The 15718-nt window shown below is 40.9% G+C and overlaps 1 protein-coding gene and 1 non-coding gene across 4 annotated transcripts in view; both read right to left on the bottom strand.

The window, feature by feature from the left end:
- The window catches only part of SAMD12 (sterile alpha motif domain containing 12), a 450608-nt gene that overhangs the window by 176399 nt on the left and 258491 nt on the right, over positions 1-15718 (bottom strand). The gene's annotated exons all lie outside the window — the stretch shown is intronic.
- On the bottom strand, positions 3331-3403 carry TRNAG-CCC (transfer RNA glycine (anticodon CCC)). Its single transcript has one exon. It is a non-coding gene; the product is annotated as a tRNA-Gly (tRNA).

Here is a 15718-nt window from a genome sequence, read left to right as displayed (position 1 = left end):
AACATGACCTCTGACACCTTCTTAAGGTCTGAAGTGACTGTGGTGATGGGTAATCCTCACTTTCCTGCTCTAGCAGGACACACGTGTATGCACAAACATAATCAATATGGCTCCTCTGATGACCTTGACTTGAGGAAACAGCCATTTGCACATTTGCTAATCGCAGCTTTGTTCATGCAGCTTTTATGGGGAGGAGTAACCATTTGTGAACCTCTTAAACTGACATGAGACACTTTCCAGTTCATTCTGTGAGCAAATGTGATGCGCCCGAGACCCTGCTAAGAAAGTCCAGGCCAAAGAACTAGATAAATAAATATAAATGAATTCATTTGGCTGAATGACATGCTCATTTAATTAAAGCACAAAATCAGCTCTAAAACAAATGATTGTCCCTGGCAAAGAAGCAGAAACTGGTCTTTAATTAATAAATTTCTAATGGTTCTTCTGCAGGCTGAGAGGGGTCTCCAGTGAAGAAATGGGGAGTGGAGAGAAGCTGGGGAGAAAAAAAGAGGGAAAGGGAAGAGGAAGCAGAAAAGATAATGCATATCTGAACTTTTAGAAACAGAGAATTAAAGGCCATTTATTTTTGCCTAAGTAAGGTAAAATCCTGCTAGATCAAAATTATTATAGTAAAACTCTTCATGTAGCAAAACAGATATCCAAGCCTCAAGAGAGGATCAATTAATTTAAAAAATTACAAAAACAATTTTAGGTCAATGAGACTTTTCCTGCTATTATTTCATCTATTCCTCCATTCCATAGTGTGGTCTGAATTTTAGGGACCCAAATGGCAAGAATCAAATTTTCCAATACTTAGCAGTAATAAATACCCACATATGTAGCTTATAGTGAACACAAACTCATGACGACCAAAGAACATGATAGAAATGGGACGAACTGGAAAGTACAGTCAAACGCTTCTCATATATTTTCAGACCCTCTGTATGTGAACCTCATCAATGTTCCATGGTTTTTAGTGCTAAACATTCGCTTTACTTCTCTGATATAACTTGGAAAGACTGAGTCTTCTGATATAAACGTCAAAGCTCCATCACCTCTTACAAAGCAGACACTTGAAACCTTTGAGGGCGCTGTTAATAATTTTCTGTGCACTCCTTTATGCCGAATCAATTTCAATTAAATCAATTAAAATGGCAACTGGCAATCAATTTAAATTTCACATCATTGATCTAATAAGATTAAGATTACTCAGGATATTTGAGGGACATCAGGAAATGCTGGGTTGGCATCTCTGCTTCATTATGATGTCAAGTTGGGAGATGAACAAATTTGATTTCTTAGTGCCCCCAAATCTCAGGTATGCAAGAAACAGCCCAGCAAAATGACACCCTCCCATTCCTAGCAGCCCTAAATCATGGAAAATGGGGGATGGAGAGTGATAACCAGGTGTGATAAGCAAGCTATTAAGAAAAATCTTTTATTTGAACAGCCTCAAGCATTAATGTTTAAAAGTGCATTGGCACTGAGAGTTTTTTATAAAAGAAAAATAACTGCATCTTTGAAAGAAGAGATACTTCACAGCAGGCAGGTAGGTTGGAAAGAAAGGGCATTGGTTTTGGAGACAACTAGTTATCTTATCCACTGGGGTGATTAATTTTACGTGTCAACTTGACTGAGCCACAGGGTGCTCAGATATTTGTCAAATGTTGTTTTGAGTGTGTCTGTGAGGGTGTTTTGGATGAGATTAACATTTGAATAGGTAGAGGAATAAAGCAGATTGCTCTCTCCAGTGTGGGTGGGCCTCAACCAATCAGTCAAAGACTTGCACAGAACAAAAAGGTTCATCCCCCCCTCAAGTAAAAGTGAACCCCTCCTGCCTGACTTGTCTTGAGCTGGGACGCTGGGTTGTTTCCCGGCCTTTGCACTTGAACTGTAACACTAGCTCTTCTTGGGTTTTCAGCCTGCCAATATTTGGACTGGGACTACACCATTGGCTGTCCTGGGGTCCCAGCTTTCTGACTATAGATCTTGGCCCCCATGATCATGAGAGCTAATTTCTAATGGACACTCAGTTAATCAGTTCAGCCCCTTCTCTCTTTCCCTGCTTATGCTTGTATCTCCTATACAATATTTTATATGTATCTCCTATTGGTTCTGTTTCTCTGAAGAATCCTTGCATCTGCTTGTTTTAATTGTGTAGCACTGCAGCTCTCTGGGCCTCAGTTTCTTTACCTGTAATATGCGTTTCATGACAACTACCTTGCAAAGTTATTGTGTGAACTAAATATGGAATTTAAAATGCCAAATGTGCAAACAGGTGCACAATCAGTATTAGCTCCAGACTTGCCCTTTGTGATAACATTGGTAACCTGTGCCTTTGAAATAAAAACAGCATCTAATGGTAATATTAAGTATTCATGATTTTGAAAATGACTGCCAAATGATGAAACCTCCCTGGTTTCCAATATAAACACCTAAAGTGTTCTTGCTGGAGATGAAACACGTCCTTTTCTTTGTCTTTTCCTCTCCTGTGGCTTTACTGGAGGTCCTACCACTATAGCTTTGCCCTGATACCTGCCACATCCAAGAGATAGTGGAGGTGCTCTGTGAATCACCTTCTGTCTTGCCCTGCAGGACTGACTGCCCAGGAGAGTTTGTTTCATTTCTCCTGGGGGATACAGGATGTAGGATTGCAGTGGTGTTGTGTCCTGAGAACTGTGGAAAAACGGCCGCTTAGAGCTTGGGGACCTCACCTACAAGGCTGGGTGATCTGTTAGATGGGCTCCATTCCATGTGGGTTTTAAGGTGAGATACCCTCCTGCACCCCAAGGGCTGATGCCTCTCTCTGAGTTCACCCGGGTATGACGAGCAGACTCATTAAGCCCAAAGGGAGGTTTACTCTGATGCTACAGGAGGGATGAGCGCCTGGAGTACTCTGTGTGCTGAATCTACACAGTGCTTGGCAGTGGCCCCCAACCTTTCATAAGTGTCAGAGTCATATGGGGGTGAAGCTGTCTAAAATACTAACACCTGGGCTGGAGAGCCTGACATGACAGTTTCAGAGTAAGGTCTCGAAATCTACATTTTGAAGAAGCCTGCCCAGATACTTCTGCAACAGGGAGGTCATGGATTTGAGGGAGCAGACTGGGGTGCAGAAGAGAGAATGATGCTACTGAATCCTCTCATCTACTGGTTCTTGATCTACCATCCCAGGTAGCCGAGTCTCTTGAGTTGCTTTTTAAAAAAAATATTACTTATTTGGTTATGCTGGCTTGTAGTTGCAGCACACGGGATCTTTGACCTTTGTTACAGCACGTGGGATCTTTAATTGTGGCATGCAAACTGTTAGTTATGGCATGTGGGATCTAGTTCCTTGACCAGGGATTGAACCTGGGCCCTCTGCATTGGGAGCACAGAGTCTTAGCCACTGGACCACCAGGGAAGTCTCTAGTCTCTCAAGTTGATTCCTCTTCACCCCCGCTGCCACCACCCTCGCTCAGGATGTCATCATCTCCTGCACAGATCAATGCAACAGCTTCCTGCCTGGATGTCTGGCCCCCTGTCTTGTCCTTCTCCAGTGCCTCTTCTCATCTTTTGATATACAGATCTGATCAGCATTGTCTCCAGTCTGAAACCCTTCAGTGTCTCCTCATTGTCTCTAAATTCCTTCAGTTCAGTTCAGTCACTCAGTCGTGTCCGACTCTTTGCGACCCCATGGACTCTAGCACACCAGGCTTCCCTGTCCATCATCAACTCCCAGAGCTTGCTCAAACTCACATCCATCAAGTTGGTGATGCCATCCAACCATCTCATCCTCTGTTGTCCCCTTCTCCTCCTTCATTCAATCTTTCCCATCATCGGGGTCTTTTCAAACGAGTCAGTTCTTCACATCAGGTGGCCAAAGTATTGGAGTTTCAGCTTTAGCATCAGTCCTTCCAATGAATATTCAGGACTGATTTCCTTTAGGATGGACTGGTTTGATCTCCTTGCAGTCCAAGGGACTCTCAAGACTCTTGTTACAGCATGTGGGATCTTTTCAGCCTGGCTTCCTGCTGGCTGGTGTCCCTTCTCCCTCTCTCTTCACCTGTAATCATACTAGCCTTCCTTGTGTTCCTGGAATGCACCGAGCTTTCTCTTCAACCTTGACCTTAGAACAGGCTGTTCCCTCTCCCTGAGACATCTTCCCAATTCCCATTTGCTTTAGTTACTGCCTCTTCCTCTTTTAGATCTCAGCCTGAGGGAGGTTTTCCTGATCTTTCAGAGTCAGGGAATTCCCTCCCCAAAGTGTAACTAACGTCCCCTTTCACATCACTTGTTGTGTTACTATGATTCTTTCTTTGATGAGTGCCTTCCTCAGTAAAACACAAAATCCATGTATGGGAGAACCATATCTATCATGTCTACTGAATTTCACCAACATTCAGTCAAGGCGGACACATAGCAGACACTCAGAAGTAAATCTATGATGTTAGTAAATAAACTCTCCAAAGTTCTTATCATCTTAGCAATTTTATATCTGCTTGATGATTAGAGAGAAAGTAAACACACTCTGCTAATTATAGCACCTAGTTCAGTTCAGAGGTCACTTACTCTCAGAATCTTTCCTGACACATTCCTTCTAAATCAGACGACCTTCCTATAAGATCCTAGAATTCTACATTTACCTTTGTTACTCTTATCTATTTTGCTTGACTTCAAGGTCAAGAAATGTCATATTCATCCCTGTATCCCTAACACATAGATAAAGTGCTGGGTACATGGTAGGATCTCAATAAACTTGCTTTTAGATGAATTACTGGATGATTGTATAACTGCTACTATAAAGGGATAAACAAACCAAAAAGGGACACAAAGAATGGAGGGGCTATTTCAGAGAAGAACAAAAGGTTTTAATTCTTGGCTGGGAAACAAGGCTGGGCCATTCAGAGTACATGTGTGTATGTGGGGCCTTCTAGAACTGGCATGTAGAAACTCGGATGTAAGGAGAATCTTGACCATCTACACTGTGCAGAACTTAACTCCAGGCACTGAGAATTGGTTGCCCCAAAGAAATAAGCCACAGCAAAAGTAATATATCATATATAATACTAGGGACAGAAATCCTAAAGCATTTACATGGCATATTTTCTTTTTTCTTAAAAAAATCCAACACTGCTCTATGCATCCTTACCAATGGCTTTGATTTTCTCGTATCAGGTCCACATGCCATTGTCCTTCTCAAGTGCCTTTCTAAAAACCCATAGGGGAGTTGAATACCATACAGCTCAGATTTCAGGATCCAGACTTCCCCCCAAAGAAATGGACCAATGTCAGTCGTGGAAAACCCACATATCACCTTCATTGCAATATCAGTCACTGGAGGTTCTTCAAACCATGAGGTGACATAACAGTGCAATCTCATGGCCATCTTGAATTGTCCAAACAAGAAACACCAACTATATTTTTAACTTCATTTAGAACATTTAATGCAAAGGGGTCAATGGCAGAGAATTTCAAGGTTGATGATTTTTGCAGAGGCAGACATGAAGAATTTGGAGTCTGTGGGGGTTTCCTAATGGGAACTGTACCATGCAAAAGATACCACAAGACACGGAGTTGTGGAGAAATAATGACAAGAATAATTCCTGGCAGAATGTGTCCAAATTAGAAAGATGTGTGAACACTTCCACCATCTACTAGATAGAGGGGCCATCAGGGTACTCAGAACAAGCAGATATTTTTCAGCCATGAAGACTACAACAGACTAGAATCATGGGTCCATTTCAAGCCTCAAACAAAACACTTTCTGAATGGCCATGATGAACTTCAGAATGAAAATGAAACGGGAGTGGACACTAGCTAGGATGGACTTGTCACAATGCTAACTCCTACCGATGAACTGATGTGAGAGCTTAGTGATTCCCCAAAGAAGCCTGTGTTTAGGAAACGAAACACAAATCTCATACCAAGGAGAATTTCTCTGAAGGCACAAAGACCTGATACAATTAGAAATATTCCTAATTGCAAACTATGTGAAACAGGGTGTGAAGATCCCCAAAGTGTGTTGAAGGTAAAGCCCAAGAAGGCAGCAGGTTGAAGAAAGACTGTCTTGGAGACTGGGAAGGGCATGTGGTTGGTAGGGTATGATCAAACAATGCTGAAGGAAGAAGAGGCAATGGAAGACTCCAGTGGGAAAAGGAATAATCCGCATATAATCCTATTGAATCACTCATTCAATGTCCTCACCTACTGTGAGCCCCTGGAGAATTAACTGGGTTTTATGAGAAAAGGTTCATTCTATGGTCAGTTGAGTGTCACTGAGGAGAACGTTGAAGACTTGAAAATATGAGGTACAACTCAATGTATGTGGGGCGGGGGGCGGGCTTATGTACTTAAGAGTCCTCACCAAAGGTATATACATTTAAGAACCACAGCCACTGCACTAATCAATTCAATACAATGCGAGCACAAAGGATTACAATTTGGGGCAATTTTGCCCATGGATAATGCAAAATGGCTATTTAGCGACTCTCTTTTATTACAAACCCATTTAAAAAATGATACTGTATTCACTGTTTTGAGAAGATGACATTGAAAATGAAATAAGAGCTGGTACATAAGGAGAAAAGGGCAACAATTAAACTTAAATCAGCAAAACACATTTAAACAGAGGATTCACTCTCTGTGAGACATGGTGCTGGGAGATAGGAGAGCACAGCAAAATCAGGTGACAACTGAGGAGGCCCATGATCTGCAGGGGAGACAAAGACACCCCACGTGCCCACGCCTGAGGCCAAGCTTCCGCTCCTGCCTCATGCCAGCTCATGGCCCTCTGTCAAAACTTCCATCCTTTAAGATCAAGCTCTTCTCCCTGTATTTCTTCTCAAGGTTATCAATGCCTTATTCACGCCATCTAAGTGAAGAAGATTCAGAGTCACCTGTACTCCTCCTGTGCCCTCCCCACTCACATGTAATGAGTGAGCAAACCCTCTGAATTCTGTTTGTAAAATGGCTTTCCAGTCAGTCCCTGCTTCACCCCCACCCTTGTCACTGTGTTAAACCACCTCCCTTTGGCCCCTTCCCAGGCCATTAGGATAACCTACTAGTTATGATTTGCTCTCTAGTCTGTGCCCTGCCCTATTCATTTCCCTTTAATTAATTTCCAACTTCTACTGAAAGAGTTACACCTTCGGCAAACCTCCCTTTACCCCCTTTTCCCAGATGAGGTTATGTTCCAGTTCTGTGGCATCACTGCACATCTATGCATCTCTGCCACAGCACACACAACCCATCCTTATGGCTAGACTGGGTGCTCCTTTTATCCCTAGTGTCTACCACAGAGCCTGTTGCTCATTGGAAGAACAGGATGGAAGAACAAACAGATATTCAACAGACACTGTGTAATGAATAGATTATTAGTATGAACAATGCGCTTAGAAATGCAGAGAACAGTGTGATTGGTTCTGCCTGAGAGATAAGGTAAGGCTTCTCAGAAGAGGTGATGTCTCATCCTGGCTTGGTCCTTTTTATTATATCATATTCATAACAACTCGATGAAATAGATTCAGTCCCCATTTTTACAACTAAGGAAACTTAATCTCCGACAAGTAACTTGCCCAAAGTTAATACACCTATGAAATGCTTTAGAATGGATTTCTATGGAATACTAAAGAGTTTGGATTTTATTCCTTAGGCAACTGGGAGTCATCAAATGTTTTTGTTTTTTTTTTTAGGAGGGAAATAATGTCATCAGATATATATTTAAATTAACTCTGGCAACCGAAGTTGGAAGTTAAAGGAGAATGAATGGGGCAAGGTAGAGACTAGAGAGCAAAATCATAACTAGTATGTTATTCTAATGGCCTGCTGCTGCTGCTGCTGCTAAGTCGTTTTAGTCGTGTCCGACTCTGTGTGACCCCATAGATGGCAGCCCACCAGGCTCCCCCGTCCCTGGGATTCTCCAGGCAAGAACACTGGAGTGAGTTGCCATTGCCTTCTCCAATGCATGAAAGTGAAAAGTGAAAGTGAAGTCACTCAGTCGTGTCCAACTCTTAGGGACCCCATGGACTGCAGCCTTCCAGGCTCCTCCATCCAGGGAATTTTCCAGGCAAGAGTACTGGAGTGGGGTGCCATTGCTTTCTCCGTCCAGTGGCCTGGGAAGAGGCCAAAGGGAGGTAATTTAACACAGTGACAAGGATGAGGGTGAGGCAGGGACTGACTAGAAAGCCATTTTACAAACAGAATTCAGAGCGTTTGCTCACTGATTACATGTGAGTAGAGAGGGGACAGGAGGAGTACAGGTGACTCCAAGCCTTCTTCACTCAGGTGATGGCGTGAATAAGGCATTAATAACCTTGAGAAGAAATACAGGGAGGAGAACTGGATGGAGACCTGGTGGGAAAGACAATTGGGTTGACTTTGGATATTTTAAATTTGAGATGTCAGTGGACTACTCATCAGAGGTTCACATCTTTTAAGGATATTAATGTAAGGAACTGAAGCTTCATAGAGGTCTAAGATGTATTTGAAAGTAACTTTGAAGTCGGGGATGGTTAAAGCAATGGGAGTGGGCGAGGCTCTCTAGACAGCCCGCAAAACGAGAAGAAACAAGAGGACCTACCTCCAGGGGGTGTCAACATTTGGGGAGTGGTAGAGGAAGGCGGCAAGCCACCCACCTGAGAAGGAGCCATTAGAAACCAAAGGGGACAACCAAGGGGGTCACTATCATGCTCATGGAATACATGAGCACTAAGGAGGAAAAACTTAATGCTATCCAATTATGATACAGAAGAGCCAATTATGAAGACACCTGATATGTGAGCATCAGAGTTATAACACCAGTGACACAGCTGTAATTAGACATAGAGAAGCCTGGAAATTAAATAGTATAAACTGAGAGATACTATAAAGAGCCATCAAACATAGCTCATGTACACATAACAAGGAATCTGAGCGGCTCACATTTTCTCTTCTTCTAGGAGCTGCAAATATTACTAGATTTTATTCCTTAGTAAAGAGGCAAAGGAAGCTTTTCTCAGGGACAACTGGGGAAAACCATACCCTACTGCCTGTATATAGATGCTAGAATTTTTAAATTGAATTAATGAGTGAATTGTAAACACATTTGACCTAAACCTACCTTGAGACAATTTATTAGAAACTCCCAGGAAAGCAGGGTCCTCTTACAGTTATAGTGGCTCCAGGAAGTGCTAGGGAGGACATCTGCAGAGATGCAGTGACTTTCAGAAAACCTCCAATATTTTATATGTATTAAAGTCAGTCTCTACTGCTGTTCTATTTTGATTATCCTAAGAATACTGGCCTAGCAGTTCTTACCAAGGGAAACGTGTTGTATGCAACCCAGCAATCACTTCTAGGTACTTTTCTAATGAATGAAAACTGATGTTTATACAAAAACCTGTATGTGCACGCTTTTATTTATCCTTTTTAAAGATTTTAATCTTGATGTGGACCATTTTTAAAGTCTTTATTGCATGTGTTACCATATTAACTTCTGCTGGTACGTTTTGGTTTTCTGCACTGCAAGGCATATGGGATCTTAGTCCCCCTACCAGGGATCGAACCCACACCCCCTGCACTGGAAGGTGAACTCTTAACCACTGGACTACCAGAGAAGTCACTGTGAATGCTTACCAGCATTATTAGTATTTGCCCAAATTGGAAACAATCTAGATGTCCTTCACCTGGGCAATGGATAAATAACTTTGGTATATCCATCCAACTCAATGCTAAAAAGTGAGCGTGAATGAACAAGTGACACACACCCTCAGCTTTGGTAAGATTCAGTGTATTATAGCAAGTGAAAGAAGCCAGACTTTATGAGTCCCATGATATGACATTCTGGAAAGGGCAAAACTAAGAACAGAAGACCTATCAGTGGCTTCCAGACGCTGGAGGTAATGAGAAGCGTTGACAACGTGGGGGTAGCAGGGAGAGTATCTTCTGGAGTTATAAAACTGTTATATCTTGACTGTGGTGGTGGTTGTTATACAACCATATGCATTTATTAAAACTTGCAGAACTGTACATTAAAAATGGTGATTTTACTGTATGTAAATCATACCTTATTAGAAACAATGAGAAAAAAGAATACCAGCCTGGGAATTAAGAGAACTGGGATCTAGTTTCAGTTTTGCCACTGACTAGCTGGGTAACCACAGACCATCCTCTAACTCTCTTTGGGTCTTGGTACCCAAAACTGTAAAATGAGATTGGAAATTTTCTCAAAAATTCTACTGATGTGCTCTACAAAGACTCCTTTCTTTAAGCAAGGTGGTGGACCAGATGGCCTATTCCAATTCAGATGGCCTACTTTAGTTGCTAAAGTATTGTTGTGGGGGTGACTGGACTAAAATACTCAGTCTGTACACATGGTTCTGAAAAGTCTTCTTGGCTTAGGAGTAGTGTTTCTAATTTGTGTTGTTCCGTAAGATGGAGCTTTGGGCAAGTCCATCTGGTCATGTAATTCTCAACTAAAATTTGACACATATATTTTTGACAATGTGGAAAAAGCCCTTTGGGAAACACTAATGTTTAATGAGCTATAACTGGCCTTGGTAAACAATCATACTCTTATTTTTTTTTTTTTTTCATTTTGCAGGCACTAATTAAAAAGGCCTTTGAAGACTGGCAGCGTTTACTGTCTTCATTTGCCTTATCCTCCAGCTGGAACATCGCTTTCTACTGCTTAAATTTACCCAACCTTCACAGTTACTGTTACATTTTTATATTATCCATGTATCTGTAGCCAAGAAAGACACTGAAAAGGGCACTGCAGCAGCAGTTCTATACTACAGTGTTCCTGGGGTTGAGGGAAGCAATTACAGCTCAAAGGGGAAGATATTAAGAATAAAACTGTAATCTTGATTATGCTGTTAGAAGTTTACACTTTTGACCTTGTGAAGCAGGGGTCTACAAACTATGAACTAGAAATTGTGCTTGTAAATAAAGTTTTATTGGTGTACTACTAAGCCCCATTCACTTCAGACTGTCTGTGGTGGCTCTCCCATGATGGGTGGGGGCGGGGGGTTTACAACAGACATTCTATGGCCCGTAAAGACTAAAATACTTACTATCTAGCTCTTCCCAGAAGAAGTCTGCCAGCCCAGTTTCATAGACTATGCCATGAACTGTACTATATAGTTTTCACATAAAATCTCATGCAATCCTCATATCATTGCTGTGAAATAGGAATAACTCACTAGACAGATCAGAGGTGATACAGTGTAATGGATACAGTTCGCTGTGAAGTCAGACAGACCTGTGCTAGGCTTTTTACTAGCTGTCCAAAACTGCACCTATTATTTATATTCTCTGACCTCAGTTTCTCCGCAAGTAAATTGAAGCTAACAACAGTACTGATTATGCTCGGGTAAATGTCAAGGGTTGATGTGACAATTAGCACATTGCTTTGCATATAGTAAATATTTAATACTCATCAGCTATATGAGAAACAGCTTTTAATATCCCTAAGTGTTTTTCTTCCTAGAAATATCCTGTAATAAAGAGCTAAGGATGCCCCCTGTAAGTTTGATTATGGATTAATTTGGTGGATCCCAGAATAATTTGCACCACTCTGTGTATTACATAAAGCACCTTTTTTTCCTTGTCTCTCAGGAATCAAGCAGAAGGAAAGTATAACCATGTTATTTCCTGCTCTGTACTGCATTTCACAAAAGACAGCGGCAGGTGCCCTGACATGGCTGAGTTTCCTGCAGGAACATGGAAGCAAGCAAGACCACCAGATGAACAGCGTGGCCACTCCATAGAAGACCAAAAGGCTGCAGGAGGGAAGGAAGCACCTCAAAGGCACCAAAGTAACGAGAGTAAAGCAGAGCCAAACTCTGATTATGTTGCTGGCAAGTATCAGGTAGTTACAGGGCCATGGTGAATAAAGGCAGGGCAATTAGAGACCAGCATTTTAGCTGAAGGATGGTTTTGGCTTTAGATAATGAGCCAGGAATTTTTGTCACAATTCAGTGATAGAGCCCATAAATGGATCTATTTACTATGAGTCCACCATACACATTTTTAAAGCACCTTATAGTTTTTGTCTTTGGTCAGCATCCAGAAGAGGGACAGTAAGAAAAAGGAGGGCAGAAACTTCATCTCTCCTGTGTTCAGATAACCTACAGTGACAGGCTGGAGCCCTCCTGGTCTATTTGTGACGATTTTGGCCATATTACTGTCATGGGGCTCCTGGTGGCTAAGTGACAATGACTGGTGTAGAAGAAAAGTTTAAGACAAATTTTAAAACATCAGTTAAAAGTTAGAAAATTAGCCTTAATTATCTATTAGTTTACTTCCTCTAGAAACACGGTAGAATGAGCTTTCAGATGGATGTATCTAATTTGGAGGTTTGATTACAAACTGAAGTAACTGATTTGTGTATAATTTCTACATCCAAAAGGATGTTGTTTCCTTGAGAGGAAATCTTTAGAGTCCATTCATTTGTTTCATTTTGGAGTTGATTTCCAAGTTTGTGGCAGGTTCTTTTGAATGCCTCTCATGGGGTAAGACTTCATCCTTGGAGAATTGGGTTCCTCTTTAGAAATAGCAGCCCAATATTTACCTTTAGATCTTGTAAATAAAGTGGGTAATCAAGCATGGAGAAACATGGTGGGTCCAAGATAGAGCTTGGAAAAAAACAAATAATCCAATTATAAAATAAGTAAAGGATCTATAATAGATGTTTACCCAGAGAAGATACACAAATGGCCAGTAAGCACTTGAAAAGGTGTTCAATATCATTAGTCGTCAGGGAAATACAAATCAATATCACAGTGACATTCCACTTTACACATATTAGAATGGTTATAATAAAAAAGACATATAATAACAAGTGTTGGCAACTATTTGGAGAAACTGAGACCCTCATAGACTGCTTGTGGGAATATAAAAGGGTACAGCTTGCTCTGGAAAACAGTCTGGCAGGTCCTGTAATGGTTACACATGGAGTTACCTTATGACTCTAAATTCCATGCCCAGGTATATACCCAAGAGAAATGAAAACAGGTCCATACAAAATGTTGTACAAGAATGTTCAAAACAATATTATAGAAAATATCCAAGATTCATAAACAATCCAAGTATCCAACTGATGAATGAATAAATCAAATGTGGTACATTCATATGATGAAATACAATTTGACAATTAAAAAAATGAAATATTGACACATGCTTACAACATGAGTGAACCTTAGGAACATTATTCTAAGTGAAAGTAGCCAATTGCAAAAGACCATGTATTGAATTATTCCATTCATAGGCAAGGTCTAGAATATGCACGGAGAAGGCAATGGCACCCCACTCCAGTAGTCTTGCCTGGAAAACCCCATGGACGGAGGAGCCTCATAGGCTCCAGTCCATGGGGTCACTAAGAATCGGGCACGACTGAGCAACTTCACTTTCACTTTTCACTTTCATGCATTGGAGAAGGAAATGGCAACCCACTCCAGAATTCTTGCCTGGAGAATCCCAGGGACAGAGGAGCCTAGTGGGCTGCTGTCTATGGGGTCGCACAGAGTCGGACACGACTGAAGCGACTTAGCAGCAGTAGCAGCAGAATAGGCAAAGAGAAAGCAGATTAATGATTTTTGAAAGCTGGTGGTTGGGGAGCGTTGGGAAGAAATGGGGAATGACTGTTAGTGGGTATTGGGTTTCTTTCTGGGGTGATGAAAATGTTTCAAAATTAATTGTGGTGATGGGTGCACAACTCTGTGACTATACTAAAAAATCATTGAATTTATACTTTAAGTAGTTAAACTGTATATTCTGTGAATTTATATCTCAATAAAGGGTAGTATAAAAATAGAGCTTTGATATAAATTCAGGAGGCTGATTTAATTCTGTGGCTTCTATTACTGACCGCTAACTACGTGCTGTACTTCCTGCCACACTGCACTGAGTGACATATGTATTTGAGCTCATTTAATTCTCATAACACCCTATGAGGTGAGTAGATTTACTGATCTCACTTTTAAGAGATCAGGAAATTGGAACACAGACAAAGTAACTTCCATGAAATAACACATCAGTTAGTGTTGGGCCAAGATTTAAAATTCAGGCCTGTGTGATGCTACAATTCACGGTTTCTCCTTGTTTCTTCTTAAATATTTTATTCTTTAAACAGTTAATATGAACATATTTCAAGACACAAAATGACTTAAAAAGCTTAAGTCCTGTATCTCCCTTCTTCCCCGTCCCACAGGCAAGAGTCCGTATTAGCTTGTTGTGTACCATTTCCTTCTGTACACAAAGCACGTATGCATATTTCTCCCTCTTTCATTCGCAAATACAGCATCCTCTCCACGTTGTTCTGTGCCTTGCTTTTTCTACTTCATTCAGCATCTCCAGATCCTTCATATCATTAGTCCTCAATCTCGTGTTTATAACTTCCGAGTACACAACATCACCCAGATGTACCGCAACTTATTTATCTGGCCTCCTAATGGTGGACACTCGGGTTCTTCCTAAACTTTTGCTACTCAGTTAAAGCTTATGTTTTGAAATTGCCTTCCAAAGCATGAAGGAAACACATAAGAAACTTAATCATTTGTGAATTAAGTCCCAAACCTCACAAATTGGCTCCTCTGAAGGCAACAATCCTCATTTAAATGTGTTAGTAGGAAAATATTTCTTAAACACAAAAATGAATTGCATTACACTAGAATCATAGTCCCATGTGAGCTGAGAAAGAAAGTGTGTCTCTAGAGACTGGAGAGGTGAGTTATACTCTTTCAAGGGAAAGTGCAGGGATTTGCCAAAACGAAGGCATGTTCTAAGACATCTGTTTATACCTATCTAGCATATTATTTCCAGTGATGAATATTTTCAGAGATGAGGGATCAAATATTCAATACTGAATCACATTATCACTTGCCTGGTACATTTTTATATGATATACAATTTAAGTCACTCAGTTCACCTGGGTGGAATGGAGTTACAATTCTTCTTACAGCGAACCTAGACCCAAAATGTTTTAAGGCAACCCTAGCTGATTTTAGAACTTCTATTATGAATCATAAAATGACTTGTCAATTTCTGTTTCCCTTTTCTTTTTTTTTAAAGAAATCATCCTTTCAATAAGGTATGGATTTTCAAAGGCCATCCGACATAAAATGAGTTTGAACATTAACATGGAAAGGACAAGCAATAAAAAAAAAGTAATAGGAGTGCAGACAAAATTTCCAAGAGCTAGAGAACATGACCTCTTTTTCTAAAGGAAATGGAATAAGAGGATTCTAAAGGCACTGCTTTTCAAAGTGAAAGACGACAACAACTGAATCGAAAAGGCTGAACTCCGCATTACCTTCCCAGAACACAAACGCATATTTAGCTTAATAGAGTTGAGTACTATCTCAGGAAAAATCTTATATATTATGCATCTAGGGCAATGAAAGCTGTAGAAAATGATTTTGCAAAGCAAACACATGGCAGACTGTCAGTAGCAGAGGCAAAAAAAAAAAAAAAAAGAAAAGTCCAAAGGTACACGTGATGAGTTCAGGTCTCATTCTGTGTCTCACCCTGGGAGGAGAACAGCAGAGCGGAGGAAACGCCAGATGCCGAACAGAACCGGGCAGGGCGGCACCGTGACTGGAGCTGAAATGGTGTGCGTGTGTTTTCTTACTACAAATGTAATACGGATTTAGTCTCGAAGATTGGAAAAATTTAGAAAAATAGAAAACACAATCACCCACAGTGTCACTCCCCATGGAAAACCATTATCAAAATACTGGCTAAACCATTTTCAACTCTT

This window comes from Bos javanicus, chromosome 14, assembly GCF_032452875.1.
Source record: "Bos javanicus breed banteng chromosome 14, ARS-OSU_banteng_1.0, whole genome shotgun sequence".
NCBI classification, from domain to species: Eukaryota; Metazoa; Chordata; class Mammalia; order Artiodactyla; family Bovidae; genus Bos; species Bos javanicus.
Note: the sequence above shows the minus strand (reverse complement) of the source record. Positions and strands in the feature narration are given on the sequence as shown.